This window comes from Anser anser, assembly GCF_964211835.1.
Source record: "Anser anser genome assembly, chromosome: 3".
NCBI classification, from domain to species: domain Eukaryota; kingdom Metazoa; phylum Chordata; class Aves; order Anseriformes; family Anatidae; genus Anser; species Anser anser.
The window spans coordinates 11,450,353-11,469,907 of record NC_139722.1 but is presented as its reverse complement, the minus strand read 5'-3'; the positions used below and the strand labels follow the sequence as shown (position 1 = coordinate 11,469,907).

The window sequence follows — 19,555 nt, the reverse complement described above, 5'->3', positions numbered from 1 at the left end:
AAATTTCACAAGTACCTGAAATGTTCCTTTTCTCATGATAGTTTTATCTGCCCTATAGTGCATTCCTGGGGCATAATCCCTGAGTTTATCTGAGAAACATACTTCAGAAACCTTCCTCAGTATATCAGCAGGGCATGCGAACAAAGGAATTCACATAAAACCAGGCAGCCCTTCAGGAGATACCTGTTCTTCAGGTAAACACTGCAACGCAACTCATGTTCTCTAGGAGATGAGCCAAAGGAAAAACATCTAGGAAGCACCAATGTAGCAAGAATAATTAATTGATAAAGTATTTCAAGAACTCCATTAATTATTTAAAAGTACTACTTTAAAAGAAAAAAAAAAACTAGAAAAGTACTCACTTATCAAAGATTGCTGGCAATGGAACAAAGAGGAGGGTAGCTAAGGTTTCAATTATGGTGCAAAGAAATTATAAAAACAGTAGTAAAATATGTAGGTGGTATAAAAGAAGCTAAAGCAACAAGATAGAAACACAGCAGGAGGTACCAGGTTGAGAACATGTTTTGAGTGTATAGCCAAGGTTCCTGGATCAATCATGAAGGAGAGGCTAAGGCCCCAGGAGAGCAATTACAGGGAATCTATCCATTTATAGAGACTGTTTTGTTTTAGAGGTGACTGTATGCTAATAATGACTGTTATCTATTTTATTTATTTACAGGAGTGCCATGGTTACTCAGGCAAATTTCAGTCTCTGTGTGCAGGGTGCTAAGTGCATACAAAGCTGTCCACACCTCAAACAGCAAACAAACCATCTAAATGGGGAAGCACATGTAGATCCAGCTGGAAAAGTGAGCTACAATGTGACAGCAAGCATCCAAAACTGCAGATATTCAGCAACCTGAGCTTGTCTTAGCCTCATGACAATGCAGTACCTCAAACCCAAATATACCCTTTCTTTCTTAGCCTTAGGAACATGGGATGCCAGAAATATTCTAGTCTATGTAAGAAGAACAAAGCCACAATTAATGGCTGGAAATTCATTAGTGGTTTGCATTGTGCTGTGCAGCACCTCTTGCTAGGATGTGTCATGGACATCCCAAGAAGAAAGAAGCAGTAAGCTTCAAAGTAAGCTTGTTCCTTATGCAGTGGTCAGTAGACCTATGAAGCATCTTCCCAAATGATGTTGTAGATGCAAAAACTTATGTGGCTTGAAATGGGCACTGTACAAGAGCATGGGAAAAAAAAAACACTGAGGATTACTGACTAGATAAATCATGTCAAACTTAGGAAATCCCCTAAAATAGTTGAAAGCTGAGACAGTATTTGGGGAAGTATCATTTAGACTTCCCTGTTTTTGCTATTCTTTAGGTGTCCCTTACAGACAGTGTTGGAGATGGTATGTCTGTTTTTATGACCTTATGTACTAGAGCAGCAGCTGATTAGCATCCTGATTCATATATGGACTATTTCCAAGGTGCACATATCTTGGTCTTGTGTAACAAGGACCACATGGCACCACATGGAAAAAGAGTACAGCGTGTTAGTTTTCCTCTTTCACTTTTCTTCCACCCCTCCTCCTCAGCAATACTATGTAAGCAGCTGTTTTTGTTACTCCTCCTTGGGCCAAAGAATGAATGATGTCTGTGTTGCTTTGAAGGAATCCCTCTTTGAAGGAATTCCTCTTTGAACTCCTTTTTGAATTCCTTCATAAAGGTCATGCATCCTTGCATGGAAAGCAGAAAAGTTGAAGTTTATGAACATGAGGAGTATTCACATTAAAAGTGGGGATTGACATTTACTATATATTTAGAGTGTCAAGAAACAAGGCTGAGGCTCTGGGGACAAGTCCCCTAGGTATTGCGAAAATGGAAAAATGGAAAATGGAAAAATAAAGGAGTCATATTAAATTAAGTTGGCATGTACTTTTATTTTAGTACTGTTTCCTAAAATTTTCAAGATTATTCACATACAGCAAAGAGAAAAATAATAAAATAAATAAAATAAAATAAAAATAAAATAAAATAAATAAAAAACTGTCATGACGAAACTTGCAATGTTGCTTATAGGATAGTTAGTGATAAGAAGATCATTCAGTAGAAACAAACAGCAGCACATAGAACTGCCACTTCGGACAAACACCAGCTGTTCTGTTTATGTTTTAGCCAAGCACCAAAGGGAACTCTTCTCTTTATCTACTGTTAATATTTTTTTCTTATGGCAGAGCATAAAACAAAAACTTTTTTGCTGATTTTGCATCTGCATATATATACATACATACGTATTTATATTCCAATACACACATACACATATATATTTTCACAGCTATCTATCTATCTAAGAATAGCTACTGTGTATGTTATGCTTACTGATGTATGGGTTAAGTAGTTAGAAATCATTATTTTTTTAAATACATTAAATGCAGAATGTAAGTGTGCAACAAGACAGTGTAGATGTAGCAAAGGATTAAATAAAAAGCTGGGACAGACAAACTCAATCCCACCAGAAGCTAGCTAATTTATGAGGTTTCCATTGAGCTTAGAAGAGGTTATGTAGTATGCTACTTTTCATTTACTTTTATTTCACTTTTTGTTTTCCTGTAGTGAATACCTCATTTTTTTTCCAGAATATCATTAGTCTAATGAGCAGAATGGCTCTTGCATATATGAATGAAGTTTTAGATACTTATAGTAGAGAAGATTTGGAGCATTAGTAAAATTTCAATGTTAAGCCTAAAGTTTGATCCTAGCTTGGTCCCTGGGGGGCTTCAGGGGCAATAGTGGGGCCTCCTAGCACGGAGTAGGGTGCTCTGCGTAAGGAAGCGAGGGCTCCAGGGGAAGAGACCTTGCAGCAGGGCAGGCAGCCACAGGCTCAAGCAGCAAAATAAAATGGATAATCAGGTGAATGGTAAAGCGGTGCAATTAAAAGAAGAGGAAGAACCAATGGACACTTCCAGTGTAACTCACACAGAACGCTACAAGACACTGATAGAGGCAGGCCTCCCACAGAAGGTGGAAGAGAGACCTGATGAAATATTTCAGATGGGGTTGGTAGCTTATGGTAATCTTCATGAACAAGCAATTGATGTTCTTAGGGAACTTAATGAAAAAAAAAGAGCCCTCTCTGTATTACAGTAGTTTAAAGTGACCTGTCGCACGTATAGAAAAAAAGTGCATTTTTATGTGGAGTTATGAAGACCTACAGGCAAAGAGAGAAACAAGGCAGCAAAGTACAGTAATCAACAAAGGGACCAGATGAAGCAAAGATCGTGGTTTTCCTAGAGAGGACTGCTTATATTTGGATGTCACTACAGAACTTTTCAATACTTAAAGGGGTCTTATAAAAAAGATGGAGAAGGACTCTTTACTTGGGTAGATAATGATAGGACAAGGGGGAATGGTCTTAAATTAAAAGAGGATAGATTTAGACTAGACATTAGGAGGAAATTCTTCACTGGGGTAGTGAGGCACTCGCACAGGTTGCCCAGAGAAATTGTGGATGCCCCATCCCTGGAGGTGGTCTAGGCCAGGCTGGATGGGGCCTTGGTCAACCTGATATGTGGGTAGCATCCCTGGCTATGGCAGGGGGGTTAGAGTTAGAAGATCTTTAAGATCCCTTCCAACCCAAGCCATTCCATGATTCTATGATTGGTTTCTCTGTCTTTGTGTGTATGTTTATACATATATGTATATATTATATTCACATACCTGCACAAATTTGTACATGTTAGATGTTTGGATAAAACTGAATGTTCTTGAAGGATATAATTAAATCATGTGGAAGTGTCTTTTATTTTTATTTTATTTATTTGCATTTTTTAAGGCTGCTGCTATTAATGAAATTCCAGATATATATATATATATATGTGTATGTGTGTATATATATTCTTACAATCTTTTAAATACTAGGGGGTTAACAGGTTCAATATAATTCATGTTCTGCTTCCAATTGGACTGGAATCCAGCTATAATCACTAGATCACAAAGGCTTTGTGTGTGTGTGTGTGTGTCTAAATGTACAAGTCAGTTTAAACACAGAACATATTTTTAAAATTAAGTCTTAATTTCCAGCTCCATATTTGCTAAAATAAATAAAGTTTACAGTATGAATGTATAGGTACAGCTTGAAATCATGGAAATAAGTTTGACTTAAATGAAAGCTCAAGTTCACATATTTTCCAGCTTATACCTGGAAAATATCAGCTTTTATTGCAACTTATCTGTAAGGGCTGTTTTATAAGAATTAATGCAAATAATAAGACTGAAATTGAGGTTAGAACACCAGGATTTCTCTCCACATGAAAATGTTCAAATTTTTCAGACCAATGTACTATTATTGTCCATGAGCCTGGAAACAAACCCTGATATAAACACAGAATCCAAACCACAGAACATGACTTGTTTAAAAAGTTAAATTCTGTGAAGTAAGGCAGGAAACGAGATTTATCCTTCTGGGATTTTTTTGGCATGAGCAAGGAACTAGGCATGCTCAGTGCATGTCATATCCTTCATCTATCACTGCTCTCTGAAGTAAATCAATTTTTTTTTTAAACTCAAACCAAGGGAAGGCAACGCAGTCACCATCTGAAATGTGTAGAAATCCTTCTGTTTGACATGGCATTAAACAGAAGAAGGCAAATTACAGTGTGTTGCCTTAAGGATTATTGTTGCACATTTTGTGCCTTCTGGCTGTGGCAGTGTTTGTTCCTCGGAGTGAAATTAGTTGGGTCCAAGCCATTTTGCAACATTGTAAAAATAAATTGCTGTACTTGATAAGTGAATGTTAAACTTGTCACTCTAAACTAACTGCAAATTGTTCTTAGTGTCTTCAGGGTAAATTGGCAATCTCCAATTTGCACTACTCAGGTCAGTTCTCTCACTTTGAAGCCAAGTTTAGGCTATAGCTAGGGAACCAGAGCAAACACTTGTCCAGGAGAAGAACTTTTCAAACACAGTTCAAATCTTCCAAATTATATCAGGTTAGAAACTTGGGATCACACTAATACTTATACCACATCATGTTACAAATGTAGGACAACAGTATTCAAAAATCGAGATAACCTGAAGTACTTTCATACGAGGTTGGAGAGGGTGAATGTCCTACAAGAACAAAAAATAAGAAGGAAAATGGTCTTTTATTGTCCAATTTTGTAGTATAGACAACAGTGCTTACCTCTCATGAATTCCCAATTTGAATGGTGTATCTTCATGCAATCACCAGCAGGGTGAAAAGAAGAAGTAAAAAGTGGAATGAAACCACATTTATGTGGGTGAAATTTGGGAATTAGGTCCCTTAGAAACACAGTCTGTTTGGCAGTCCACAGCTGAAATGCAATGCCCTTTTTTTCTCATTTAGCCCTGTAAATCTGGGAATCAGTCAGTCAGCCGGTCAATCAATCTTTCTGTTGGAAAGTCCCACTTCATAAAATCAACATGTCCCTTGGGGAAAATGGCATTTTGCTAAAATAACAAGTAATTTATTTTTTACATGGAAAAACTGAAATAGCATCTTCCTTATTACCCACCTCAGGATGCCTGCACAGAAACAGTTCAGATGATCACTGAGTCCACGCAGGCCTGCTGGAGGAAAGGTTCAGGGATAGAGAACTCAGTTCCAGCATCCCCGGGGTTGTGCTTCCAACCAGCCACTCCTGCAGGACCTGGCTTTGTCTAGAAATGGAGCAAGTGGCTGCTCACATGTCTGCAGAAGACCATTGACAGATCTACAAGTGCACCTGGAAATCTTTGCCCAAGTTTGGCATATAGGGGAAGAAAGAATTGCTTAAGTTCTACTTTTAAGGGAAGCTTAAAAGTAAAATCTTCTGAGGAAAATAATAGTTGCATTTTTGTCTAATTTATTATTAAAGAATCAATAAAATAATATCACACAGTAGTTTTGAGAGTGAGTGAAGAAAAGAGTCAAAAGTATGTTGTGTTTGGAATATCTCTCCTCTGTTTGAGTTTTGAAGGCAGGTTCTTGTTTTCTTGGTTGGTCTGTTCTCTGGCAGGAGCAGTGAGAAATCTGTATCTTCTTAGAGGGTGCAGAGGAAAGAAAAGTTTTCCAACACATGCTAATTATGGGGCAATGCAGCCTTTTTTGCACTGCTTACTACTAGTCTCATGTGACCCGAGTGGGTGAGACAGTAGTTTAGAAACAGCCTGTGCAATCTCTGGCCCCTCTCTTCCAAGACTGCAAATGCATATGCTTGTTCCAGCAGTGGCTTTTGAGATAATGGATACCTCCTCTGGGACCTGGATGAAGCCCAAGATTGAGTTACTATAGCAACAAGTTTCACGAACTCATTGCCAGTAAATATTATGGCGATTGGTTACTGAAATCTAGGATAAGTCATTATTCATGGCCTTTGTATCAAATATAATGAGGAAAGATATTTAATAATGACTTTTCTAGACTGGTTGTTGCAAGTTGCTTCAGGCAGTTCACAGCAGTTTAAAGTACATAATTAAACATAAACAACAGTGATCTGTAATACTGTGAAAATGTACACTGCAGTTCAGTTATTATGGCACTTTAAGACAAGTTCAGGGCTTAAAGTGGAAGCATTCCTTGTTCAGAAAGAAAGAAGGACAAAAGAGGTCTTAAGAGTTTAAAATAAATATCCATGAAGGCAAGAATAATAACAAATTGATTGTGGAAGCTTGATAAGTTTGTCCCTGAGGCACCACTACATTGTGAGTTATCTTACTCTCTGCTTTACCGCGCTTTGCTAAGAACTCATAAAATAAAGTCTCAGGCACACAAACTGCAACTGTAAAGGCAGTTTAACAGACCTTCTCACCCCTCTGAACATTTGCCTCCTTTTCTTTTCTCTCTCTCTCCTCTTTTTTTTTTTTTTTTTTCCTCCCTTGTTCTCATGAGACAATAAGAGATAGCATTAAGGTTAATTCCATTGCAAGTAACTGGAAGCAGGTGCATAATTTGCTGCAGCTTCCAGAGATTGAGCTGCATTCATGGTGGAAATGAATCATAGAATCATTAAGGTTGGAAAAGACCTTCAAGATCATCTGGTCCAACCATTCCCCTACCACCAATACCACCCACTAAGCCATGTCCCAAAGCATCATGTCCAACCTTTCCTTAAATACCCCCAGGGACAGTGACTCTGCTACCACCCCGGTCAACCCATTCCAATGCATAACCACTCTCTCTGAGAATAAATTTCTCCTAATTCCCAACCTGAATCTCCCCTGGTGCAACTTGAGGACATTCTCTGTTGTCCTATCACTAGTTATTTGCTAGAAGAGGCCAACCCCCAGCTCCCAGGCAATAAGGAGAAATAAGATCTCCCCTTAGCCTCCTCTTCTACAGACCAAACAACCCCAGTTCCCTCAGCTGCTCCCCATAGGACTTGTGTCCAAGGCCCTTCACCAGCTTTGTTGCCCATCTCTGGGCACACTCCAGGGCTTCGGTGTCCTTCTTGCAGTGAGGGGCCCAAAACTGAACACAGTACTCGAGGTGCGGCCTCACCAGAGCAGAGTACAGCAGGACCTTCCTGGTCCTGCTGGCTGATGCTGTTGCTGATACAAGCTAGGACACCATTGGATGAAGCACCTTGTAAAAATATTCTGGTACAACTAGAATTTCTGTTCTCACTACACCTCCAATTAACTGAACTTTCAACCAAGTACATAATTTCTTTCATCTCAAAAAAAAAATATTTCGGAAATATTTTGCAGAATTATCTCTGAATGGTTAGCAATAAATGTGAGGAAGCATGATTTGTCTCTTCATAGGTATTCTTTGCGAGTGAAATACTGTGTAATGCTTTATACTAACAACAAAAACAGCAACAAAAATTAATAATATAAGGTTATTTGGTTCACTGCCATGATGATAAAAATCTGAAACAAAAAACTAACAAACTGACAGATCAGGACAGTATAAGAAAGTCCCACAGAAACTATGAGTTGTAGAAAAACAAGATGTAAGTAAATAAATTAATACACTGGGAGTACTTTTGCTTTGCCTCCTAGTTTCTGAGCCACCACAATGCATGCAGGTTATCTAGTCAAAACTTTCTGTGCCATCAGAATATCTAAAAAGTTACTTTATTTTAAATCAAACTGGGATTCTCACATTATCATTCATTACCAAGGGACCACACTTTATGTAAAGCAAAAAATAACAAGATAATTTTTGGTAAGACCAGGGATCAAAGGCACAATGTGAAATTTAACACCTTTCACTCTTCACACACACACACACACGCACACACACACACACACACGCACACACACACACTAAATAAACAAATAAATAAATAAATAAAGGATCAATGCCTGAAAGGAAAACAAAACAAATTAAAATTTATTATTATGATGGGGAAAGCCATGTGGCCCACCTGGGCAGGTGGAAGCCCCCTTATTTTATTTTATTTTTTTCCTGCTCATCACAACAGCTTTGCTTTGCTGCTTTTCTGGGTATGGACAATAAAACTTGATTTTCTACTGCAAAATTTGAGGGCTAGGAATAAACTTCGATTTTTTTATTTCACATAGCCAACTCTGCTCACTTCCCATTGACATTTCCTCTGCCAAGGGTGTCATTGAAAAAGAGGGTGCTCCTGTATGGGGCAAAGGGAACTGTTGCTTACTATAGCCTCATGCTTTAGAGGTAAGCTGCAAGAAATCCAGTTAAGTGAAGAACTGAATAACCTGGTTTACAGGAAATTTTCTTACTTTCTTCTAGTAGCTGAGGTCATCTTCATGTCTTCACAATGATACAGATGAGAAGAGGTATGCATGCTATGATTTTTTTTTAATTTAATTTTATTTTTTCCTCAATAGAAACAAAGTCATAGGTCAGAAAACAGAAAAGAGTGTGAGAAAAAAGGGCCTTCCTTCTTTTCACCATTTTTAAAATTCTGTGACTAAAATACTTTCTTTATCCCTTCTCACTTATGATCTCAGTTTTAAAAAAGAAATCATGTTTTTGAGAAGGGAAAGCGTCTCCTTTCTGGATTAAAATTGTTGGCCAAAGAATGAATATTGTCATAAATGATTGTGGAAGATATATTTTTTTTTTTCTGAACAACTGTGTTTGCTGTTGATACAACCCCAGTTCAAATTGTATTTGTAGTTTTTCTTTGTGGGATTTACTAATACGGTCTTGTTTTCAGCAACAAAAGTTTTGAATAAAATGCATTTGTTTTTTATTTCAGTAAATGTTTGATCAATTAATACTTTAGCTTCAAACTCAATGTCTCTTTTTTTCCCCCTTTGGTTTGCACTGATAAAATTTGAAGTCTCATATTGGCTTAAGCAGAAAAATAGGTATTTTTCTTAGGTAGTTTGCTAGTATATTTAAGACCTCTTTCTACTGTCTCAATGTGCCAAAGTCTGTGCTTGTCTGGGGCATGAGAGCTTGGCCTACAGATGTTCATAGCATTCCTTGCTTGACTTAGCATGGGGCAGATCTGGAAAGGACAGAATATTAGAGTATGCAGGAGACTGAGCTAAAAGATACAGCTAATGCAGGCTACTCCTTAATCCCCTGTCCTGCTATCAGGAGGATGGTCTCTAAAGACCAAAAACCTGGAGAGCACCTGCACTGCATTTTAAGATGGCTTGACATAGTAAAAGAAATATCAGCAAGCTGTACTGACTTAATCTTCTTTTTGTCTCAGCGGAGGGAATGGAGGGAGCAGAGGCCAGAAAGAAGCAGATGAGAAATGGGGAGCTCATGCAGGGCTGCAAAAGACAAAAGCTACAGGGAAAAGCCACCATTTTGTGATCAGGGTGGACCTGTTCTGCTGTCTGCTTCCCTATGCCATGGATGTGGTGAAGGTATGAGTTACTGGGGGTGGAGCTGTGGTTGCAGATTATACCACAGCTCAGTTGATGCCTGATACTAGTTAAGTAGCAGCAGCTTGATCGCGTGTCTAAGCTGTAATTGGTGTGGCTTTGTCTACTGTGGTGCTATCTGATCTGGTAAAGGAGATGACAAATATATGGATTTATTTAATTTCTTCATTTACATTTACGATAATTTGAAAAGATGCCTTTCCCAGGCATCTAGCCTCCCCCCCGACATCGTTAATAATTCTATAAAATAAAAGCACCATTAAAATAATCATTTCCACATGCACTGAGCCAGCCAGCTGCCTTCTGAAACTCCATCCCACCACTTTATCATTGTGGGAAGCCTACAATCAGCCCTCTCCAAAAACTGTATCGAACAAATGTCTGGACAGAGTGATGCTACATAGTGAGGCTGTATAATGTCTCCATGGAAGGCACAATGCTTTTTCACACCAAAAATAGATAGCATGAAGTTATGTCATTTACAACCTGTAATCTATAGCTCTCTTTGAGCTAGGTGCCAAAACAAGTTCCCAGTACTACTGCTGTCTCTCCACCTCACTTAATAGTTGTTTCTACCAGCATTTTAACTACATTTATTACTTTAAATTCCCTCATAGCCAGATTCTCACTATCAACTGCCACTCTGCACTGAGGACGGGGCAGCTCACCACTGACGTGATATAACAAAACTCTTTGCTAGTGATCTCAGAGTAGAGATCTGTTTGCCCTGCTAGCATTTTGTTGCAGGGTCTCCAGTACCATGACTTTTTTTGCAAAGGGGTCACACGAGCTTTGTCTTATGTGAATTTGTTTCAAACTGTACCAAATGTAATATGATAGAATGATAAAATCACTGAGCCATCTCTCATTTTCTACCTCTGTCTACAGTCCTGTAGAAATGTCATCTCTGAAGCCAAATTGTATGGGGGATACCAGAGGAATGGTAGAGTCTATCAAGAGAAAATTATTATTAATGTAGCTTGATGAATTGAAGGCTGAAAAGAGAAATAAATATCTGCTCATAAACACATATGAGTGGGAAAAAAATAATAAAATAATATTGGTAAAAAAGTAAATGGATTAAAATTGGCAAAGAATTCAGTCTCACCACTTTATGAACATCAAATGGGTTAGTGAACAGTCTCTCAGGAACTAGAGTAAGGGCAAACCAACCAAACAAAGAAACAGCAACAACAACAACAAAATAAATAACTTGGAAAAATCATGTGCAACAGGAGGGATCTGTTTTTGATCCCCCAAATCAGACCTTCCTATATCATAATTGCAGGGGAAAAAAATGTTAAAATATAAATTGTGTTAAAGCATGTTTATATGTTGACTATATCACGTTAGCATTTAACATTTTTCCTTGCAATATTATATTGTACAATGTCAATAACCACTTATATACACTATAATAGACTTTCATGCACTGGAGAGTTTGTAATTGGATGTCCTCAGTCGGCTCTTGTATTGGTATGTCCCCCGGATTTCATGAGTATTATTCAGAGGCTCCTGTACCCAGCTGTAAATCTGTCCCAGAACACTGACAAAAGCTGCAGAGCCAGTATAGGGAAGGCATGATTGTACGCATTTGTTGAATGTGCAATGTAGATGTATGATAGCAGTAATTAAGCAAAAGCCCCACAGGTGGTTTAACTGGTTCCCTCAGAAATGCTAAAGTAAAACAGATCCTGCTCTCAGTCAGAGAGGAGGAGTAGGTGACTGGCAGAGATTTCTTCCCAGCTTGGTTACTCTGCTGTAGCCTTGTAAACACTAACATGTCTTTCCAGTTTTCTATTTCATCTTCTGCTTTGCTGTTCACCGATAAAGGACTTCAGTAAGTTATGATTTCACTCAGGTTTTATCAATCCTGCTGGGTCCGGGGACTAGCAGTGTATCAAGACCGAGAGATGACAATATATATATATATGTATATAATTTTATAAATATATAATTTTATAAATACATATCTTTTTATAACTATAAAATTCAAATATAATTACATATATATAATTTACTAAGAATTTACTAAGTAGGAGATTATTTTTTCTTCTGAAAACCACTGTGCTAAAAAAGGAAAATATTTCCTTTTCTGCTAGTTTTGTGATTATCATGAATAGGGGTAGTAAACTCCCAATATGTAGAACAAAACCTCTCTTTTTCAAAAGGGGCAAATTGATGTAACCTAAAGTAATTCAAGAAACACAAGCATTTCCTTCATTTTTTTCCCCTCAGCAGGGAAGAGAGTTCCTAGGGGGGTTAATGAAGATCAGCTGAGCTTTGGAGATGGTCTATAGCTAAATGTCCCTGCACTGCACATTTCTAAAGATCTCATACTACTAGCTTGAAGAATAATTCTACCATGTAGACATCCACTCTGAGGAGACAAGCATGAAAAAGAAACACTCTTTCAAGTGATTCTCTCCTCTGGTTCCTCCAATATGGCTCTCACCTGTGCCGAGAAAGACTTCAACTTTTCTAATTTAAAAAAATGACACCTACTGAGAGACAGTAGGGAATCAGGCCTGTATTTATTAGCGTGTTGCGATTTCACACAAGAAAAACTTTTAATAATGGAGAGAAGCAAATGATATTTCTCCCAAATCCCCAGTTTTCCTTTGGCTCTATGTACTTCACTGCTGAGCCAAAGAATATTTTTCCCCTGATATCTCGTTCCTTCAAGCAGGATCCTCTTGGACTGATCCCTACATTTTCTGAAATTTTCTTATTATCTTTGCTAAATATCAAATACTAGTGTCAATTTGAAGTATCATGACTTTTGTATACTATTTCTTCTCTAATTTCTATAAAAACTGCACCCACTGATGAATAATATTAGTGGTAAAGGTTTCTCACAGCAATAGTAATACTTTGTCTATTCTTATGAGCCTTTCACCCCACTTCCAGTTGTATAATTACATTTATGAGAGAATCACACAGAACTAGATGTCACTCAATGCCTTAGCTCCTCTGTCCAGGTCATCATCTGCGATCTGTGTTTCGTTATGTTAATCTGCTCCCAGAGTTTCTTCAAAAGTAAAGCAGTTAATTCACCCGGAGATAAAACCAAGATGTTAATCTAGAATAGGATTGTGGCTTTTTGTTTGTTTTGTTGTTGTTTTGTTTGTTTGTTTCCCATGATTAAGACCCAATTAAACAATACGTATATCTCAGGACTAAAGAGGTGTCACACAGAGCCCAAGATGATAAGCCTTGCAGCGAGAGCATTGCCAGGAATGCTAAAGTGCGCTAGCCCTGATCATTATGCACACCAGACACTCTTCATTATTTGCATTTAGGGTAATAGCCATTCCCTAAAACAGAACCTTTTACTTATGCAGAGGTAATGAAACTGACCATATGATCATCTTATGTTCATAATTCACAGAAGTTTCAAAATTCTTTGAAAAGAAATACTTAAAATGAAAAACAATCTACATTTCTTTTTCTTTTCCTTTAACTAAAATCTTCTATGATAGTGATCCAAGTAAAAGTATTTTTTCCTAATTCTGTATGAGTTTCATTGTCATTATATACACAATTTGCACAGTTACACTGTTCATATGAAACAAGCTGGCATGTTGCATTTAACTTTCTGCTTCTTTGGCTTTCTTCCCCTTCACAGCTCCTGGAGACTCCACAAGAACTATCCTAAGGATCATGGCAAAGAAGAGTATATCTACAAATGAGAAAGGACTAGGAAAGAAGGTTGAGCAAGTGGTTTGCTAAAACAACAACAGTTCCAGAGAGTATTTGTTGCTAGATCAGTATAAGATAGTTGCCTAGTGTTGGCTTCAAAAGACCACCATCATTGTAGGACGGAGAGAGAAACTCATCTCAGAACACAGACAGTATTTGGAGACATCACAGTAGAGATTTGATATAAAGACATAAATCTCAGGTCATTATTTTTCCTTTTTCACTTGATTTTTTTTTTTTTTTTGGTTTGGTTTTCTCTCTGCTGAATTCAACTCAATGCTGAGCTGAACCAATACAATTACCCATTCACCAGGCCCAGATATTGTGTTTTGACAGGGGTCTACCACAAAAAGTTGATTTCTTCCCCAAACACTTCTCTCTCTCTCTCCGCCTCCTTCCTCCCCCTCCATCCCAAGGGGGGATCCTCAGTGCCTAATTTAGATAAAGCATTCAGCTTTTACAGAATAAAGTCATGGGAGATGAATCCTACACATAGCAGCAGTTCCAAGTTTGTTGGGTGGCAAGCAGATGGTCACACAAGTGCCAAACGCATTGTTGAATGCTACACTGTGCACTCAGTTTACTGTCAACACTTTAGTCATTACATTGGCACTAATAGGGTCTTGAAGGAGTCAGTATGTTGTTACTAAGCTTTTATGCCCTAAATATTTGGAGTTAATTTGAAGAACTCTGCAATTTTCTTGATTTTCTCTGTATGTTTAAGATAGGGGTAACTCACTTAAAGGGAAAGAGGAAATCATCCAAAGTTATGAAAAGAAAAATATAGGCACTGGAGAAAAAGTCTTCACAAGAAGAGTTAAAGTCTGGAACGGGTTACTCAAAAAGGGTGTGGAATCTCCTTTTTTGGAGATTTTCAAAACCTTATGGAATAAGACCCTTAGAAATGTAATTTAATTTTGAAGTTAGCACACCTTTAAGCAAGAGGTTGGATTCATGGCTTCCAGAGGTCCTTTCCAACCTCAGTCTTTCTATGATTCTGTGAAGGAATTTCTTCACGCTTTTGAGATGGTGCCAGCATGATCTTGGGAAGAAGACTGGACTTTCAAGTTCCCTTCTTTCTTGTCCTCTCAGGGCCTAGGTTTGTAAACCTTCAGGTATGCTGCAATGACCATTTCTTCCCAGAGACTTTTAATGACCTTGTGGGTCTATAGACAGAGGTACTGTAGTCTGAAGGATTTAGATGAAGTTTTATGACATAGTCAGGTAGTACTTCTAAGAGAGGATATTCAAAAGCACGCAGTATTGGCCTAAATAGTTCCACTGACATCATCGGGTGTTTTACCATGGATATGAATGGCAGCAGTGTTAGGTTAAAGCCTAGTGCTTTAGAAAATCCTGTCAATAGTTCTTCTGGGAAAGTCTATGGTTTGGAAAACCCATAATTAGAAACTTAATGAATCAAAGTGTCACAATGAACATTGTGGATTTCCTAACTAGGCATGTTAAATTTTAGGAGGTGCCTCTAACTTCCGACAGCCACCAGAGAAATCAAAATAATAAGTAAATTTCCAAAGTTCCCTTCCCAAAAACTATGGCAACAAGATGAAAGAGGCATAAACATGTTCTGCAATATTAGATCTAAAAAAAAACCAACCAACCAAACAAACAAAAAACCTACAAGCCTTCAAAAAGAATTCAATACTACTAATAAAAATACAGACTAATTTGAATAATTTTTCAAAATGACAGCTGTTTTACTAATGAACCACTAAAATATTTTTCATTCAGTCAAACAATATTTTAGAAATTGTGGTACATAAAAAGGATATCTCTTGCTGTGCAGAGTAACATAATATCTGCTCCATGGAGTAGGAAACTTTAATGATATATGCAGTTTTGTTATTAAAAGTGAGTTATATATTTTGCTGTACAGTGGAAAATTGTGACCCAGTATAACATATCTTCACATTGTTTATAACTTGAGGAAAATCAACATTCTGGGTTCTCAGTTCGCACAGTAGGAATTACATTTATTTTGGCCAAATGTAATTTATATAACTGCAAGGAACAATAAAACATGAACTTTATAGTGTTTTCTTACCTAAAAATAATATAGAGCTTGTAAAAGTGAAGAGATTATTATTGTAAAGAAAAAGACAGTAACTTAAAAGCTGAAGCTCATTTTACAGCTATGTAAAACTTATCCCAGCTCAAATATTAAGGCACCTGTGTCTGCATTTTCATTTGAACCCAGAAATCTCTGATAGTAAACTGTTTTCTCAGTAGCAGCAATCACTGCTGCAGTAAAAACTTGCTTTATACACCATGCACCTTTTCTTACTTATCAGGAAGCAGGATTCACTGAAGTCCTGAGGAACTCTGTAGAGATTTGTGCCCTCCAGCAGTATGGTTATGGGTAAACAATGAGTCATTCACAGGTCTCCTATCCCATCCCATCCCATTCTGTCCCATTCCATCCTTTCTTAATTTGTTCAGCTATACTAACACATTGCACAGCATCAACGCACAAGTGTAAACAGTGGAGCTGGATCTTGATCATCTCTACAGTAGAGTGGTTTGAACAGCCCCAAAAAAAAACTATCTTGAATAATTCTTGGGGAATTTACAGTCTAGACTGGTTACATCGGATGGCGACCTGTCACTAGTCGGGTTCCCCAGGGCTCCATTTTAGGAGCAGTCCTCTTCAATGTTTTCATAAACAATTTGGATGTAGGATTTGAAGGTTTTTTGATCAAGTTCACAGACAATAGCAAATTGGGTGGAGCCGTTGACTCCGTCGAGGGTGGTGAGGCCTTGCAGAGAGATCTGGACAAATTAGAGAGCTGGGCAATCACCAACAATATGAAGTTTAACAAGAGCAAGTGCTGGATTCTACACCTGGGAAGAGGCAACCCTGGCTATACGTACAGGCTGGGGGATGAGATGCTGGAGAACAGACCCACAGAAAAGGATCCGAGGGTTCTAGTCAACAGCAAGCTGAACATGAGCCAGCAGCATGCTTTGGCAACCAGGAGGCCAACCATACCCTGGGGTGCACCAGGCACAGCATTGCCAGCTGGTTGAGGGAAGAGATTGTCCCACTCTGCTCTGCGCTAGTGTGGCCTCAGCTCTAGCACTCTATGAAGTTTTGAGTGCCATAGTACAAGAAATACATAAAACTGTTAGAGAGTATCCAAAGGAGGGCTATGAAGATGATAAGGGCCTGGAGGACAAAACGTATGAGGAGTAGCTGAAATCATTTGGTTTGTTCAGCCCAGAGAAGAGGAGACTGAGGGGAGGCTTCATCACAGCCTGGAACTTCTTCACAAGACGAGTGGAGGAGCTTGTGCTGAGCTCTCTGGAGACAGTGATAGAACCAGAGGAAATGGCATGAAGCTGCAACAGGAGAAGGTTAGGCTGGATGTTAGGAAAAGGTTCTTCACTGTGAGGGTTGCTGGACACCGGAACAGGCTCCCCAGGGAGCAGTGGTCATGGCACCGAGTCTGTCGGAGTTCCAGAAGCATTTGGACAATGCTCTCAGACACATGGTCTGATTTTTTGGATGGTCCTTTGGGGACCCAAGAGTCAGACTCGATGATCCTTGTGGGTTCCTTCCATCTTGGGATATTCTATGATTCTATGATTCTCTGGGATTATTGTCAGTAACCACTAGCATACAGTCATCTTGTAGCGGAGGCTAAAATAATTCAATAGTTGTGGGCAAACTTCAACAGTTGATCACTGGGACAGTGACTGAGTTCTGACATTTTCATTAGTATAGATGTAATGAATAGACTGAAATCTACAGGATGTATGAAAATGCACTCTAGTAACACAGACAATAAGAGCAGTAAAGTCTGCCATAAGTCATTTGCTCTTTTTCTTGTCCTTACTGTGATGAGAGAATATACAGAGGAAGAACTACTTCGGTTTTACAGACAGGGAAACAGAGATCCATAGATAAGAAAGTAAATAATGTAAAATCTCATGAAGGATTGTGCCGAAGCTGGGATCAATCATATTGGTCTCCATTTTTCCAGTCTCTGCTTTTTCACAATTTCATTTATTTTATTTTATTTTTCACACTGAAAAGGGACACTGCAGTATATAAAGAGAATGCACCATTGAGAACATGAAAATATAACAATAAAAAACAGAGATAATGCAGCAAATAACAGCATAAACTGTAGTCCTGCAAGAACATATGTACTATAACTAAATTGTGCAGATTCTTCCAATGGGTTTTCCAAATAACCTTCATGAAGCTATACAATACCACGTGAAAGACTGGAGATGGCTGAGTCACACCTCTCTGAAGATAAGTGAATGGGAGTTGAGTGGTCCAGAGAGCTGATCACTTTTGTTGCAATATTTCATGTGCTCATCAGATATGTTGGTTGTACACATTCGGTCCATGCATATACAGTAGCCACCTGTTCAGAGTGGATTATTTGGTTCCTAATGGGCCAAAACTAGTGGTCTAAAGTCCTTGTTCTTAGTTGTCACTCTAAAGCAAACAATGTATTATTAATCATCAAAAATAATCCAAATCTGGTATGGAATACTCTGTTTTGGAGTAATACTAGATTCATTGAAAAAACTTCTTTTCATGGTTTTGGAAACTGCATTCCTGATGTAATATTCATAGATATGGATATTCTGCACACAGCGTTAGGCACTTGCAGGAGACATCTAAATTAGATATCAACAGAAAGAGACAAGTACTAGCAAGGGATGAATCAACCTAAAGTTGAGAAATTTTCTGGACAAGTTTGTTTCTCACTACTAGAGACAGAACAAGCCTTGGATCATAATTACTTGTCACAAAATCATACATAAAGTGGGATGAATCTATTATCTACACTCTACACTAGACTGCTAAAATGTGGTCTTTTTTTTTTTTTTTAACTATTAATATTCAGGAGCAAGCGAAATGTTTAAAAGGTCACTGCTGATTTTCACAATACATGGAAATTAGGAAAACATTCCTTACCATGAAAGTGGTCAAACACTGGAACAGGCTCCCTGGTGATGTGGTTGGTGCCCCATGGCTGCCAGTGTTCAAGAGGCATAATGCCCTCAGTAACGTACCTTAACTTTTGTTTAGCCCTGAAGTGGTCAGGCAGCTGGACTTGATGATCTTTGTATGTCCATTTGCTCATTTGGTCAATTAATACCTTACTGAGGATAACTATTGATTGTTTAATGATAGGTGACAATTACGAAGCAGGATGGATGGAAAAACTGGTTTATTTGCGTTGTTAAAACAGTAACCAATATACACATTTAAATATTCACATAATTATGATTATTTTTAATAGAAAAACAGACTTTTTTTTTCAATGAAATGTCATCTTTCATAGTAATACTCCAGAGTGTCACAAAGTTACTATGGAAAATGTCACTGAAGTACGAGCTTATTTTCTCTTGTTTTACCCTGCAGATTCAGAACATTTGTGTTATCTAAATCTCCCAAAGGTCACTACTTTCCTTGTTGAAAACAGGGTATATTGCTGACCCACCTGATATGATGCTTTCTGGAAGATTTCAGCCAATCCCAATAAATAGCAAGGACAATGTCAGACACCCAGGAGCTCCATTTGCAAGGGACACAAGAGTTCCTTTTAAACAGTACTTCATTTTTCAAATGAACATTTTGGGGATTTAGTGTATGTTCTTTAAAACAATAATAATAATAATAATAATAATAAAGACATGAGTGATGCCATAGAAAAACATACTACATTTTCCACAGAAAAATGTGGAAACTTTTCTAATAGAAAGCTCTTATCACTGCAAAGATGAGTTACAGTGTGATTTTTGTTTTTCTCCCTCCTTTCATTTTCTATTGTTAGTTATTGTCAGTTTTGTTGGGTTAAAAACTGGCCCCGAAGATTTGTGGCGAATGGAGTTAAATCCAGTTGGAAGCCAGTCACTAATGGAGTCCCCCAGGGCTCAGTACTGGGGCCAGTCCTCTTCAATATCTTTATTGATGATCTGGATGAGGGGATTGAGTGCACCCTCAGTAAGTTTGCAGATGACACCAAGTTAGGTGTGTGTGTCAATCTGCTCAAGGGTAGGAGGGCTCTGCAGGAGGATCTGGATAGGCT

The 19,555-nt window shown here is 38.1% G+C and overlaps 1 long non-coding RNA gene across 6 annotated transcripts in view; it reads left to right on the top strand.

Annotated features, from left to right (window-relative positions):
• The window catches only part of LOC310897804, a 48,118-nt gene extending 40,543 nt beyond the window's left edge, over positions 1 to 7,575 (top strand). For 4 of the 6 annotated variants that reach the window (XR_014582597.1, XR_014582598.1, XR_014582599.1 and 1 more), the window contains one exon: positions 680 to 7,575. This is a non-coding gene — a long non-coding RNA (uncharacterized lncRNA). Of the gene's footprint in view, positions 1 to 58; positions 195 to 679 lie in introns of all 6 variants that reach the window. The other 2 variants (XR_014582595.1, XR_014582596.1) reach the window with 1 other exon arrangement.
• The last annotated feature ends 11,980 nt before the right edge of the window (positions 7,576 to 19,555 follow it).